This window comes from Sturnus vulgaris, chromosome 16 (genome assembly GCF_052056855.1).
Source record: "Sturnus vulgaris isolate bStuVul1 chromosome 16, bStuVul1.hap1, whole genome shotgun sequence".
Classification (NCBI taxonomy): domain Eukaryota; kingdom Metazoa; phylum Chordata; class Aves; order Passeriformes; family Sturnidae; genus Sturnus; species Sturnus vulgaris.
The window spans coordinates 5,873,498-5,889,964 of record NC_142258.1 but is presented as its reverse complement, the minus strand read 5'-3'; positions in this window follow the sequence as shown (position 1 = coordinate 5,889,964).

The following is a 16,467-nucleotide window of genomic DNA, read 5'->3' as shown; positions in this document are numbered from 1 at the left end:
ACCTCTGCCTTACATTAAAGTGACAGCAAAAATGTCAAGGCCCTAATGGTCAAAGGAAATTTTTGAGAAACTCGTCACTGTGTGTCCAGAAATACTCCAGGCAGGATCTTGATCCTCAGGAAAATCTGAGGATGGAGATGTGAGACTGATTCTTTCTGGGGCTGTTCCTCCAGCTCAGCCTGCATTATCGTTTTAGAAACCATATGGAAGAGACTGGAGAGCACACACCCAGAGCAAAACTGAAATCCAAAAGTGAGGTAAGAAAGAGGGGGGATGCAGGTCAGTGTTCCTTTGAGGAGCAGGCACTACCTGCTGCAGCTGCTTTGAGACAAGGGCTTGTCTCTTCCACACTGTGTGCCAGTGAGTCTGAAATGGAGGCAAAAAAAATCCATCTGTCAAACCTCTTGGAGCACCACTCTCACCTTTTCAGTGCTCCAGCCACCTAGTCACATGCTCTGCATGTCTCTGTGCAGAAGTCCAAGGGTACCAAACACAATAACCCCCAAAGCAGCAGCACAGTGGAAACTGCAAGGGGCTTGCTGAAACTAGCAGGGAATGTCTGCTGTAGGAAGGGAAGGATGAAAATACGGGGAAAAGGGAATTGCAGTGGCATATGGAGAGCTGTGACAGAGTGGGAAACAGGGCTTAGGAAAGGCTGCTGGAGGAGCAGGGTGGTGGAAGGGGCACAGGGAGGTGTTTGGGGACAGTCTGCTGAGAAGAGGAGCCGTGGGGGCTGTAAGGGAAGGGCCATGGCTGGAGCCACAGTGATGAAAAGTGTCACCCGAGTCCTTCTGCAGGACCCAAGGACCAGAGCAAAGCCCAGAGCAGCACCTGAGCTTGCCTGGAGGTTGTGACGCCCCCTCCATCAGTCAGGCTGATTTGTCTCATTCAGGCAGGTGTCCTGTGCCCTTCGAAAGGCTTTGGTGACACTGGTGACATGGTGCAGCCTGAGGGAGCTGGGCAGGTCCATTCCTCACCCAAACACGCCCCACTTCTCTGGCAGGCTCCCACAGCTGCCTTAGCTGGGGCCCTGTGCTGAGCCCCCCTTGGATGTCTGACATCCCTGGTCCCCACCCCCCTGTCCCCACCCACCCAACTCATCCCACTGCTCCTGTGGAAAACTTCCCATCCCAGTCCAAGCCATGGGGCTTTGCACAAAGGAAGTCTCTGGAGAAACACACGTGTGGGGCTGGAGTCTTAGATGCAACGTCGAGATATCAAATTAAAAAATAAAGCAAAGTCTGCAGTGCTTTCTCCATTCTTTCTGTCGTTCTCATTTCCTGTTGCTATGCCATTCCCCAGGCAAGTACAAAAGGAACAGCTTCCTCAGCCACAAAAAAATGAGATTATTCAAAGAGCCCCTCTGTCTTCTCATATTTATTGTGATAGGCAGTGTTAGAAGTGTTTGACAACAACTCAATTATTCGCAATGAATAGAGGCAGGATAGGCAGGCAATTATCCACTTTACCCATGTGAGAGACACCCATATTCAAAATCCACATTCAGAGAGATTCACATTATTTCCAAACCCTTTTGCATATTTTTAATTACCAGCTCCCATTTAGCTGGATGGTTATGACTCCAATCAGTGTGCTTTGGAAGGGCTGAGCACTTGGGCTGAAGCCAGGCTTGCTTTGTCTCATTCACATCAGCACTCTAATGTGAGCATTCTGGGTTAGATTTTAAGAAGCAGCCTCCAGAATGGTGCACATCAGTAGAAAAACATGATTAAAAATTTTAATCAAAATACAAGGAATGAGAAGCGTTTCCTTAAACAAAGATTTCAACAAGGCGAAGAGATTGTATATAAAAAAAATCAAATTACATGGAAAATTTCTATCAGATGACATTTTCTTGAATATCTGGATTTTTTCAGAGCTTACTTTCTAATCCAATGTATTTATGTAAATGTTGTTAGTTAATATTTGGAATATTTCTCTTCATATTTTGAGAAACCTGAATTGATTTTATTTACAAAGTGTGAGCATTTCACAACTGCTGAAAATCTACATTCTATTCATTTGGAGTACATATATGTCATTCTCAATTATTTGCTCCCAAATATGATGGCAGCAAAAAAAAATAATGGTGAAATGCAGCCTAGGCCATGGGACTGTTCACTTTTAAGATTTAAAATTGGACTTTTACATTCACTGATGTGTGTGTTACCACAGCATTCTGGCTATAGGAATCCATATTTCCCTGTGTGAAAGTTTCCAAGTCTCACAATATCAGAATTATTCTTAACTCTTCAGCTGCTGGAAGCATGGGATTAGATAGTATTCACACTTCTTTTAAAGAAAACCTTAAATCATGGAATTAAGCATAATTTAAACTATTATTTAAGTGCCCTTGTACCTTCACTCATTATTTTTAAGGTACAGCATTTCAATGTCAGTGCCATCATTTTAACAAAGTTATTCCTGAGGAATAACAAGGATCTGTGATATTTTTCACAGCTTCTTTAAGTTTTTACCATATCAAATTCAAACTCAAAGCACTCTCAAGTGCTGGCACATCCCAGAGCAGCCAGGCCTCCAGCACGATTGGGACACAGGAGAAAAGGATTAAGAGCAAAGGCTTCCCATGGCTGCCTCTCCAGAATGTTGTTTGAGGCTCCACACAAACTGATCATTTCAATGAACTCTCAGTTTCCATCTTTGCTGTGTATTTCTCCTCCTTTTCAATTTCATTGCATGCTCCTCATCAATATTACTCAAAATGCTGACTGTGAGCTGGACAGAGAGTTCATCCTGCCTGCACCTCACCAAGGTCCCAGAACAAGGACATCTCCCACATTCTTGTAGGATCCCCCGTATTTCTCACCACCACCAGTTGTCCAAGGTGCAAACCCCCAATTCCTGGCTCCAGAGCCTGCCTGGCTGGGCTGAGCTGCAGCCAGGACTGCTGCAGAAATTGGGAGCCTGGAGTAAAACTATGCAGGAGAATGCCAGTAAAAAAGAATGAGCAGAACTGCTCCAAATTTTTCTTTTTCATTCCTGTAGCATTATGTCCTTAAGGACATATCTGCTGTCAAATGTGACATTGCCTTGCCTGTGTGGCACCATATTGTGATTTCCCTGGGTGTGCTTCAGGTTCTGCAGCACTGCAGCACTTTAAAGGAGTAGAGGCAAAGCTCCCTTGAGCCAAAGAGCCTTGGATCAGCTCTTAAAAGTTTCGGGGCTGTGACTATTATTTAATTTTTATATTTTCCTTCTCATTCTCCCAGAACGTCAATAAGAAAACTTGTTCAGGGAAATCGGGGTCTGTATTTGCATATTTATGCAGTAACATTAAGGGTAACGTTGGCTCATGTTTTACAGTGTGTTTGTTTTCACTGTGCAGATTTCATCTGCTCAGGGGGATCAGTTATTTGACCTATATTAATATTTAATGGTACAAATACTTAAAATAAAAGTCCAGGCACAGCCAAGGCTTTTGGCAACTCTGCTTTAAACAGCCACCCTTCGTTAAAATCTGGCTCTGCTTGAAAGGTTTTGATTTCTTGCAGGGATTGAAAAAAGGAGCAGTACTTTTGATGGCTATTTCATGACTGCTGGAATATTTTCTTGCTTAATATTGTTGTACATCAAGTCTGCATTGTAAAGGACTTTTTCACAGTTCCTTACTGAGCAGAGGAGATCTGCAGAAAAATGAAAGAGAGAAAGCTCAGCTGGAATAATAAAATCGATCATTGTATCAAAGCAATGTCTGTTTTTGCTTTGCAGTCAGGCTAGACCAGTTTTCAGCATGGGCAGTTACTGACAATGTAATAAAATATTGTTTCTCTTTTTCTTGTTTCCCCAAACTAGCATCTTCTTAAGATTTTCACTAAAGACTATAAAAATGTTATTTAACTAAGTCTGTCGTCTTCCAAAACAAGGTTCTCCTGGGTTACCATAATCTCAATTTCAACCAAAAAGCAATCTCTTTTGGCATGCCTCTAAGAGAAAATTTAGTCTATGAAAAGGAGATTCTTGGTGTTGGGATAAATTACCTGTGCAGTACAGTCCAGACTACAGATTTTTTTTTTAATTTTTTTTTTTTTTGCTATAAAGCAGCATGAAAGCAAGTGAATGGCTCACTCTGGATCAACCAGCTGCTGTTCAGTACCTCTCTCAGTAATGCAGCATATTTCAGCCTGCCTCTCCCTCCATGCACAGGGAAGAATATCCCTGTGTCTACCTTTCATTAACAAAATGCACACTTTTGCCTCGGGCTAGGGATGTGTCGAGAAGCAGAGGAAAAAACATAAACCAAGCCTCTCAAGAAAGAAAAACAATCTTTAGGAACACAATCAACATAACTATATAAGAATCCTGAAAGCTGACGACATAAAGAAAGAAAAAAACAAACCCAAACTCAGAGCAAATGTGCAATCAGCTTGGATATGATGCAGTTAAAAAGCAGACAAAGGCTTTATACAAACTAATGAATTGATTTAAGGCTCCACTGGGTGATATACAATGACATATTATTTATGTAACCTGTAGTTTCCCGTTCACATAGTAATTTCCACCTCCCACCCTGTCAAATAGAAGAAACTTTTTCACCTTAAATCTTAGATGATGATGAGACCAAATAGCAGGAGAGGATGTATAAATGAAAGTAATTTAGTGAAGAAGGCTTGACTGACATGAAAACACAATAAAAGTTATGATAATGTTAGGGATATCAAAGTGAAAGCCAGGTGGGCAGACGAGAATAGGCAAGTTCCCAAGTCAATCTGAAAGGAGTTCTTCAACACTGGGGAAAATCCAGCCATTTATTTTCCAGCTTATCACTCCATGGGTCAAAAACTATGTATTAAATTTGGAGCACAAAGACCTGCCTTGTCTAACAATTGTACTTGTTGTAGAGACGGGCAGGGAGGAGGGGGAAGAAGATTTTCAAAAGCTCAACACATACTTTAGAGAAGATGACTTGGGGTTTTCTCTCTAAAAAGCAGAACCAGTTGAATCTCACCTCTCCTACTTTTCAGGAAGTTGTATATTTAAATGCCTTTTTCAGGGTTTGTGATTACTTCTTGTTGGATCAAGGTTTCCACTATTTCTTGGTAGTCACAACCTCCTCCGAGGAAACAGCCTGGCTGCCTGGAATTGTTCCCACATGGGATTGCAAGACCTGGATTTTCAGAATAACTGAAATTATCTGAACCTGTGAAAATTACCTCTGAAATTACCAGGCTGCCTCCCCAGCACTTGGAGAGTGTGTGGCTTAGCCCAGCAGCCCAGCCTGCCTTCAGATGCAGAGATGGGATAAAGGATAAGGCCCTTGCAGGCAGTAAGTGACTAAAATCCAGCAGATCAGTTCCCAAAATCAGGATGCTGCCAGCTTGCAGAGGAGCTGGGCTGCTCTGGTGATGGGTGCCAGGAGCAGAGGGCTGACAGGTTGGGGTCCCACTGCTGTTCCCTGAGGATTCCCTTGCAGAGGAAAAGAACTGAGCTGTGCAGAGACCACCAGCAGCTGAACCCACAGAGATTTGGCTACTGGGTTTGTGAAGCACTGACACACAGTCACACATAGAAGGGTCTTGCTCTTTCTCAGATGGGCTTGGCAGATGTTTAGGCATTTTTTAAATAATAACAGAAAATAAGCAAACACTCCAAAAACTCTTGGGCACTTCAGTTGTTTGAAGGATCCTACACTTCATTAACATTCCTTGTCCTTCTTGTTGGATTCATTGATGGTTCCGTCTGGTTTCTGCCCTGCAAAAAGATAAAAAACCCAGGCTGTGAAGAGAGGTGTTTGCTTGAATCTCTTTCCATTTTAAGCCTCCATCTCCCCAGACAAAAACCAGAAAGCCTTGATGAAAATGAAATAAATAATGTCCCTGCTGAGAATTAAGTAAATAACAGTCTCAGTGATTAACTCCTCTCCTTGAGTGCACAGTCAGGTGCTGTGAGCACTAGACCAAACCCTTCCAGCTTAACCCTGCCAAGCTGGAAGCACAAAGGGGATTTATTTCATTCTTAGGGAGGAAAAAATGTGTGAGACATTGTTCTCCAGGACAGAAAGGGCACGAAGGTTTCTATTCTGAACCTGCTATTTTTGGGAGCAGTCCAGTGAGTCAGAGGAGAGCCCCTCCGTGTGCTGACACAGAGGAAATCCCAGCTCTGAGTGCTGCTTCCGAGCTGCTCTGAGCTCAGCTGAGAACAATGCAACAAGCCAGGGGTGTGAGTGGGTGGATGGATGGATGGATGGATGGATGGATGGATGGATGGATGGATGGATGGATGGATAGCAGGGCAGTGCAGCTGATGGAGCAGCAAGGCACATGGCAGGACCAGAGGGGACATCACCCAGTGATTCATCTGACACTACAAACAAAGTGTAAATCCACCTGGTTTCCTTCCGGGTATGAGTAAGAAGGGGAAATATCATTGTAACAGGGAGAAGGGTTTCACTTTCTAGCATCCACTTCCTCAAGAGGGTACTGGGTAACTAAAGATAAGGCCAAGTTTGCCAACAAGTTGGCAGCATTCATAATCTCTAGCTTTGGACATCTAATTTTATCTCTCAGACTGAGCTCCTTAAGTAACCCCCTTTGAGGATGTGCATTTAGCTATTCTGAATTGCCTCCAAAAAATGCTGTTACCTGATGAACAGACCTGTGGCTCTGTTCACATTTATTTATACTAGTTTCTTCAGTCTTATTTTGAATATTTTTAATGCCTTCTGGCTCCTGGGAAATATTCTCTGTTGTGCTGATGAATGGGTTCATTTTGTCATGTGGTTCATTTTCAGCACTTCAACCAGCTGATCTTCATCTTGAATAAAAGAAACGTAAGCTCTGGGGACCAGACTGGTTTGTGGACCAGCAAGTTCTAACACCACTGAGTTTAACAAGGCTGAGATCAATCACTAATTCACAAACTTATTTATGGGCAAGTGCTTGGACTGAGAAAAAGAACCATGGCATGTAAACATCAGCAGTTCCCCAGTCCCATGAAAGGAGGCACAAACACAACTCCTTCTGCTCTTTCTGTTCTGTGTTTGTCAATACCAAACTATCAGACCAATGTCCATGGAAAGCAGAGGCAAGGGAAGTGCAAAAATAGAAGTGATTTATTTCCAGATTCAAATATATATTTTCTGGGCAGAAAAAAAACCTCAACATTATTTATCCATCCAGCTCAGCTTGAATCCCTAAAATCAAAATAAGGTTATGGGAATGTTGAGGGGAAGCAGGACAAGGTAAAAAAGAGATAGCCTTTGTTGAGGCTATTTAATTGAAAAGCAGGTTCCACCTATATCCTTATAGCCAAAACGAGATTATTCCTGCTTTTTCACCAACTGATGGAGCTCTTTACTGAGCAGTGTCTAGCAGGGATCAAGGTGATACTATATCTCTTTAGAGAGGCAGCCTTTTCCAAGGATCTGTTAGTGTCATGACTTGCCAATGATGTATTACTCTAAAAATGGTGTCTTCTACAAAAGAACAGGTCCTGGAGCAGATTTACCCCTAATTACAGGAAGGAAGGAACAGGAGAGGTATGCAGATACCAGAAGATTCATCTTGCCAAAATAGAAAGTGTGTTGCTGCAAGCTGGAGAATTTAAATGGTGATGCTTTGGGAAGAGTCCCATGCTAAACAAGTACCTCCTCTGCAATAATCAAGAATTAGGCTGGAAAAATGCAGATATCCGAAACCATAATGTATGTGGTTTTTTAGATAAGACATTTACTTCCAGCCAGAGAGACTCAAAATACCTTTTTACTTCATCTTCTAATATAGCACAGCGTCTCACATTGAATCTATGACTCAGTATCGTACAATCACATCCTGGCTTTATTAGGCAATTAGTCCTAAGGAGCAACTGGAGAAGTCCCTGTACCCTCTGGTACTTCTCAGCTTTCCTGCATTTGTCACCTGAAGATTATTATTTGCCATCCTGTGCTACTGCTAATTATCGTTATTTTTTTTTACCAGACGTTTGCATTAGGTTGCTGTGTCAGTCTAATAACCATGGTGTCCCCATACAAGGATACACAAGGGTGCACAACTGAGAGGGTTTTATGCATTTTCTCCATTTCACAGCATAAGACCTATAAAATGGTTGAAATCATTCCACAGCCTTAGATAAGTCATTTAAATTAGTAGCAAGCCCAAGGGAAAAAAAAAAAACAAACAGTCTAAATCTCAGCTCTCACTCTAACCAGAGAACAACACAAATGTACCTCTGTACTGGTTCATTATTGTGTATCACATAACCACCAGTACAGTCTTTGAGAGCTGAGTATAGCAGAGATTAAGTTACTAAATGCTCTTATCATAAAACAGATATTGCAGTCCTCAGGTTTCCTCTGTTAATCAGTTTGTTTTGATGTATCTGGAGGATAAAAAATGTGGGAGTATGAAACATTTATCTGTTAATTAGCAATTATAAAACAGTAATGGAGCTTGTGTGTTTTAAAATATGTAAGACAATGTTTGATTTTTATGCTTCATTTGGAAATATCTTAAGGATTGAGGTATATTTTATAAATAATGTAAAATAATATAGGAAGAGATAGGTGTAATCAAATGAAATAGACAAAATTCTCTGCTGAAAGTTATGAGCTTTATAGCAAAGCTGGGTGTGTTTGTATGAGCACAAACGTCTGGGTGCCAACTTCAGCATTAGGACTTGTCTAATTCATTTAAACATATGCAAATGAATACAGGGTGTCAGGCTATACCAGTTAATTGCACAATGAGTTGCATTTCTCAGCAAAATTTCCTTGCACTACCCTTGCCCTGCTCCACTGATAATTTTTGTTCTTTCTGCACACAGGGGGCTGGAGCATTTGAGGCGCCTCAGTGCTCTCTCGATGGGGTGTAACCATTGTCATCATGGGGGAAAATGCAGAATAATGCAGTCTGCAGAGTGAATTTGATTGACACGTGGTGGGATCATACATCTGAAGTTTAACCTGGCAGAGTTGCTGTCCCTTCTGAGCCATAAACCCCTGTCAGCTTCATGCTGCAAAGCAACACCAGACAGAAATCCCTACGCTGAAAAATTTACACTGAGCCAGCAGGAAATTGAGCCATTTGCAAGTGTGCACGCCAGGGAGAAGCTGAAAGGAGAGGCCACGTTCAGAGGAGGATTTCTGTGTCCTGATTTCATTGAGAGCAGGATTGCACTGGTAGGGGAAAGGCAAGTCCTGCAAGGCTTCCAACTGCAGCTGGAGCAGGAGGAGACGGGGCTGCAGAGGGACAGGGATGAAACAGCAACAGAAAATCCCTTTCTTGTTGAAGAGATAGCCCCTGGCCTTTACCAGCAAGGTGTATCCACGGTTTTATTTATTGCTGTCAGGTGGTAGAATATATCTGAGAAGCAGCCTTTAAGATTCTCTTCCCAAACACTCACAGAGGACAAATAAATATGGAATAGAACTGTAACAGTACGTTTTCTAAATCTGAGGAGAGGAATGCTCAAGTGCAACAGGGCTTTTCAGCCTGGAAAAGAAAAAAACTGGGGACACAAAGAGAATTCAAGAAAGCCATGGGTGGCCTGGTCCTCCAAAGTGACTGCAAACTCCCTTAATCTCACTCAGCTTGGCTCACAGCAAGACATGGGCTCGCTGACATGGGCAGCTCTGATGTGAGGTTCTTGTTTTCTCTGTAATCCCATCTTTATTTGTTGTGATTTAGGACCTCTGCAATGCTTTTTTGTCTCTATTCCACATTTGGAGTGTTTGAGAAGCACCAAGGGCTTTGTGTCTAAGAAGAGCTCCAGTGGATTGCTTTGAATGGCAGAAAAACTCCCTCATGGAAGTGTGGGAAAGATGTGAGTGATGTGAGATGATGAGCTTATTCTAGAGCTTAAAAAGGGTATGGTGAAGATGTTGAGCTGGCACAAGCAGTGACCTTGGGAGGGAGCAGAAAGACACTGAGGAAGTGAGGTGTCAACCCTCATTATTTCTGAAACTTCCTTCTTTGCTACTTCCTTTATTTCCAGCTATCAGTGTACAGGGCAGCTTTGATGAATTTTCCAAGCACATGGCCAGATACTCTCCTACAGAGAAACAGCAGGCTTTAATGGCAAGCCAGAAGGAGCTGCCTTCCTTGCCATTAATGCCACCTGAGGATTGAAAACCCAGGAGTAAATCCAGAAGGATGCCAGCCAAAGCACCCTATTGTTTCAGGAAACATGTGCCTGTCATTAAAGCATGACAGGGCAGTGCTTCCATTATCTCCTGGAGATATTCCTCCCTTCCCATCACCACTTCCTTCCCATCACCACCCTGCCAAGTTCCTGCAGAAGCAGACACTCCTTATAGCACCCACTGTGCTCTCAGGCTTGGTGCCATTTGTATTAATCCCAATATTAATTGTCACTATTAACCCCAGGGGACTTGGGACGGCAGCTATCAGTGCCAATTACATCTCACTTCTGCAGGGAGTTTCAGGTCCATCCATCAAAGGCAACACAGAAAGAGGCTTCAGGAGGTCAAATGTTGAAAAACCATGAAAAGCTTACATTTCCCTGGAGTACTCTGAGTTCTATTCACCTCCTTACTCTGCACCTCCTCTCAACTGCCCTGTATCATGGCAACCAGCTAATGGGACTGTGCATTAATAAAAATAAGCTCTGCAACCAGAAATAAGTGAATATTAGATATTTTCCTCATTTTTAACTCTCAGCCTTGCAGGGTTTTTTTAATTTTTTTTCCTGTTCCTGCACCTTTTCTCCTGAGGAATTACCAGGGTTCTGACCCAAGCAAGCTGGACACAATTTTTAAATAAAAATAGCCAGCTTATTTCTCAAACTGGTTCAAAGAGATTTTTTTTTTTTTTTTTTTTTTTTTTTTTTTTTTTTTTTTTCTCTATATTGGAGGTTTGGGAAAGTTCTTTGTATGTTGGATCTGAAGTCCAGATTTCCCATTTCATGAACTTTGTGTCCCAATGACATCCCAAATATCCTGAGTGTTTCACCTTGAAGGAGTTTCTGAAGGGAAGCATCACTTGTGCTTCACTGCAACACACAAGGCTCTGCTGTCAACAAAACTGTGTGTTGCTAGAAACAAAATAAAAAGAGAGACTAAAAAAATAAAGTTCGCCTTGTGGAAGGAAGTTGCTAGTTAAGAACGTGGTTGTTGGAAACAGGTGTTAATCTTGACTGGCTTGGTCCCTGCAGGAGTCACACAGGGTGCCAAAATGTCCCTGAGCTTCTTGTAATGTCATTGCCAACTGCACAGAGAGTGAAGTGACTTCTCCTCCCTTCCCTGCCCTGAGAGACACAGAAGAAATAAAGGGGGAATATATTTGGCATGGAAGCCCTGCCTGGGGAAGCGCTGGCTCTGTCTGCCATTGCCCATTGCAAACAAGAGCAGCAGGGGTTGAGCTCAGCTGCCAGATTAGCCCAGCTCAAACTGCTCACCCAGCTCTAACCAATGCAGGATTTTCTGAGACCTGACCACGTTATTTGTCTCAAGGAGGGAGAGGAGGGAGCCTCTCCTTCCTCTGCTCGAACCTCGTGAGTCTGGCAGCGCTGCCCCACGCTCCTGCAATCCTGAGGGAAATTCCTGCTGCTGGAAGAGTTTCAGTGAGCTGGGCTGGGTGCAGAGCCCCAGCCTCCAGGCAGAACAACCAAAGATTCATGGAGCAATAGTGGGATTGGAGAGAGGTTTCAAAAAATTTCTCTGCATCATGCACTGAGGTCACTGAATTGTACTGTACAGAGGGAACCTTTGGCTTCACACCAGGCTTCCTTCCACTCTTTCTATGCAGGTATTATTAATAATGGCAAGAATTGCCTGTTCCTCTGCTCCCCCACTGTACCAGTTGAGTCTGATTTTTAGACAGAATGACAGCACTCACAGTTACCTTGTGAACAGACCCAGTCTGCAGCTGTAGCTGTGACACAGCAGCTTGAGCATGCAGCACACGCAGCTGTAACAGGCGCAGCAGCCATGTGTTATCCTGCTTCTGGTCTTGGGCAATTAAACATCTGCTTTCCACAGGGAAATAATCTTTGTTGTATAAGCCTAAGGGAAAAGAAGCTGGTTTATTTCATTTTTCACACTGCGCATTTACTCTTCATTAAGACAGATTACAATTAAAGCAGCCCAGCATCATTCAAGCTGTTCCTTTCCACCAATAATGAGAGGGGGTAACTTTTGATCACTGGCCACTTCGATTGCAAAACCATCAACCATTTTGCCTGTTTATTCAAAGAACCTTTGGGGAGCTACCAGCTCATGTGCAAGCTCCAAACACTCCCATGGTACAATTCACATCCCAGCTTCTTTGACCCACTTCTAATCATTACATTCATATCATTATTTTTAGATTAGGCACTTCTGAAAAATAACCTCTATGCAAGGCAAAAAAGCCAAACTGAAGTCAGCTTGCAAATTCAAACCATTTCTCACACTGCAGCAATGTCCAAGAGAGAGACCAGAGAATCAGAGAACAGCTGAGGTTGGATGGCACCCCTGGGTATCAGCCAGTCCAATTTGAATGCCTATGGACACCTTGGCTAATGGATACCATAAACATAAATCTGCAAGGACAGAGCATAGAAATGTTGCCTAGAATCTCAGCATTTGCAATGGGATTTTAAAACTGAAATGAGATGTGCACTTAGCTACAGACTTCCACAAAAAACCAGAGTACTCTTTGTAATAATTTGTCCATACAATATATTTGGGTATCCACAGATGAGCCCCAGTCAGTCAGGACAGAGGAGCCAAGTGCACACAGATATTTGTGCCCTGTTCTAATACCTATTCTCTATTTACTGCTGCAGCAAACCGAATGCAATTTCCCATGTGTTTACCCAACAGGGACACAAATCTGGCCTCTGAACTTCCCTGGTCCATTTTGACCTTTTTTACACTGCAGTGGCTATCTCAGACAGGTTCCCCCACTCTCCCCATGTTTTCCACTTTTTGCACATTTAGCACATTTCCACTTGCAATTTTCCCAGCTCAATCGAGTGTGTTTTCCAGCAGCTGGGGGTTCACTGGTACACACGTGCATTTTACACATTTGGAGACTTGCAAGCCAAGTGAAGAGAAGCAGCAGTTTGGCTCCCCCTGAGCCATCACGCGGGGCTGGAGCAGACCCAAGAGGGTGTGTGTGCATGTGTGAAAGGAAGAGAGAGCTCTAACGAGCTCAGGTTGCATCCAAGACAAAACAGTTACTCATTGCCAGAAGCCAGTGGCTTTGCCTACTTGAGGAATTCCCATCTCTAACCTTTACAGATTAAAAAAAAAAAAAAAAACACAAAAAACCCTGTTGCATTTAGCCAGCCCCTCATCATCCTCTCGTTTGTCAAGCACAAACATCTCTAACAAGTCAACTAAAGCATACAGGGAAATGCAGCATTCCCAGCTCTTAAACCTATCAGTTACAAGCAAAGAGCCAGTGGCTAAACAAATAGAGGAGTAATCTTTCAGAGGAATTGGCTTCCTATCTATTCTGAGAGTGCCTGCAAATTCAACAGTGATTTATTAACCTCTATTGAAGGACAGAGCTGTTAATAAAAGTTCACCTACAAATACCTCAGAAAATGTCAATATCCACGAATGACAAGTTCCTGGGATTCCCATTTAGCCCAAATCAGCACAGCACAGTGCATAAGCAATTGCTTCCATTCAAATAATGTGCTTAAATCCCATTGGTTTCTTTTATTTGAAATAAAGACAGATCCAGAATAAAACAACAGAACTTTTCATAACCTAAGTTCTTAGATCTGGCAACTTCATACAGTTAAAGTCATGCTCAATGTTGCTGGATTAGGAACAAAGTCAAAAAGAAGAGGTCAAGAAATAGTATCCACATTTGCAAAGATCATTCACATATTATGACTAATTTGCATTTGCATAAAAACCCAGGTTTGGGGTATTTTTCATGTCCACTGGTCTAAATTTGATGTAGTTCAAGTGAAAGCAGAATCTGGCTTCATTTCAGAGAAAGTGTTAAGTGTATGAGCTCTTAGGATTCAATATTCTGTGTGATTATGCATTTTGATAATGCCCTCTTCTTTATTTTACAGAATTATTTTTAATGCCTGAAACATTTTAATAGTGCTGAGGACCATAAAGCTGTTGTGGCAATTAAAAGAAAATAGATTACATTTTTAAGTAAGGTACCAAAAATCATACTGTTCATGCCTGCCAAAAATAGCAGCTTTGGATTTCTCATAAGAATTTCAGTACTGAAAGGAGGGGAAAAATGTCAGAGCAATCATTCCTCACTCTGGGAATCAGTGAAAAAGCTTAGTGGTCCAGACTGTGCAAGATCCACAGTCCAGATTCCCACCACTGTGTCCCTCCTGTGCTCGTTTAGACATGTGCAAAGTAGATAAAAATTTCTATTGCAGCAGAGAAATATTCCTGCTTTCCCACTTTCCAAAAGTTTAAATGACAAAACCTATTACAGGCCAGGAGAGAATCAACCCTATAACAGTACTTGTTTAACTGAAACTCCTCAGATCTTTTGCTTTTTCCCAGGAAGAAAAGATCACTGAGATTCGATTTTCTGGTATTATTTCTAATAAATTCTACTCAGTGACACAATGAAAGTATGCTGACAGAAAGGGTTTTTTAGACTTGTCCACGAGATTAAGAAAAAAGATCCAACTAGAAAAATTAAAGGAAATTTTTAGAATTTGTCATCAAAAATTATTTCAGGCAAGTGAAGGAGGTTAATTAGGGGTGACGCTTTGGTAGAGATTTATAGAGTTTGATTTTCTGGTTGTGGCATACAGATATAGGAGTATGCTCATTGTATTGTATTTGTCCCATATGAGAGTTCATTAGACTGTTAGATCTATTTTCAATAAAACACATGAGGCTTTAACTGTGCAGAGTCTAACAACTGTCTGTGCAACAATGATATGAACTCTATCCAATATTTGTGCTGTTTGCAGCATATTGGTAAATATCAGGCAGAATATAAGTCATTTATCCTAAAGAAGCCCATAATTTAAGACACCTAAGTAATTCCAGTGCTTTGCAAGGCAGTACACGAAGTAACATGCAACTCATGCTGTCATTATGGCTTATTTGAGGGGTTTAGATAAAGGGGAAAAATGCCAAAAGCAAACTAACACTTCAGAGGCACAGTTAAGAAATGACATGCTTTATGGTGGGAGGAGGAGAGGGGGTAACTTTTCCCTAGCTGATTTCAAATTTTTTTCCCCCAAATCTGAGTAATTATGGCATTCCATTGCTTGCACAGCTTAATGCCTCGATGTGTTGCCCAGACTGTGCTGCTCAAACACATCATGAGGACACAAACTTTTCTTTCCTAGGGCACAGACTGAGTGATCCAATCCTCCACTGTCAAATTACCCTGCTTGTGTCTGGGGCAGGTCCCAGTGGGGAGCACACAGGAATCCTGCAGATCAGCCAGGAATCACTCCAGCCCAGGAGAGACTTTCCTAATTCCCTTCTGAGGCTCCAGTGCCAACACAATGTTCTTGGCTTCTAAAAGTGTGAGCTTCTGATTCATTTTTATTTTTAAATGAACCACTGCATGGTGGAAACCCCAAGCCTTTCCACTCCAAGGATTGCCATTATTATTAGTGACATTTAGCTGGGGAACACTGAGTATCACATCAGAAGAGCAGCATTTGCTGGAGGTCAAAATGCTGTCTCAGATCCAAGCTGAGGGTGGTGTTGTGTTCTATGGGGGGAACCAGACAGGGATGTGGGGAGGTCTTGCTGCCCAGGACTTGCAGGGTGAAGAGCATCCTCTCTAGATTTGGGACGCCACTGTTGCTCAGAGAAAAAAGGCTCCTCTTTGGAGCCTGATTTTGTTTAGAGCCTCCTGGTTTGGAGGACAAATGTGGGAAATGAATACAAAGAACAGAGGCACAGAGACAGGAGGGGATGAGTAAAGGAAAGGGGGAGAGAGACTAAAAAATTTGGTGAACTCCAGAGACAGAGACTTTGTACATAAGGCATGCCTAGCACAGAAGCTGCCATACAGGGAGGGCTCCTCCTGTGTCCTGTGTCAGACAGGTTGGAATTTGGCCCTTCTCTGCATGGCTGAAAAGCCTTGGCTTTGGTTGAGTGCCTGGTGAGAGCCCAGGGATTCACAGTCCTGCTGGAAGGTGAGTGGTGAGCAGCCCCAGACAATGGAACTGTCCACATCATTGGAAGCTTAACAAGATATGTTGCTCCTCAAAAAGTAATCCAGCAGAACAACAGCAATATCTTCAGAAATGTCTTTGTCTTTACACCAGAATTAGCCTCTTGTGCTCATGGTCAAGCAGACCATGTTTGGCAAAACTAGGATTTGATAATCAAGGCTTGGGCTACAATAAATCTCCCAAGGCAAATGGTATCAAAACGAAGGAAGACAGGTAGGGAGACACACATCAAGTCTTGGTTTGGGTTTGGATTTTTTTATTTTTTTTTAATTTCCTTTGATCTCATGTCATGAGGAAAAAATTAAAAGAAGCAGACACCAATTCAGCAGCTTCATGAGAGAAATGTATCATCCTAGAGCCAGAGAGGGTAGA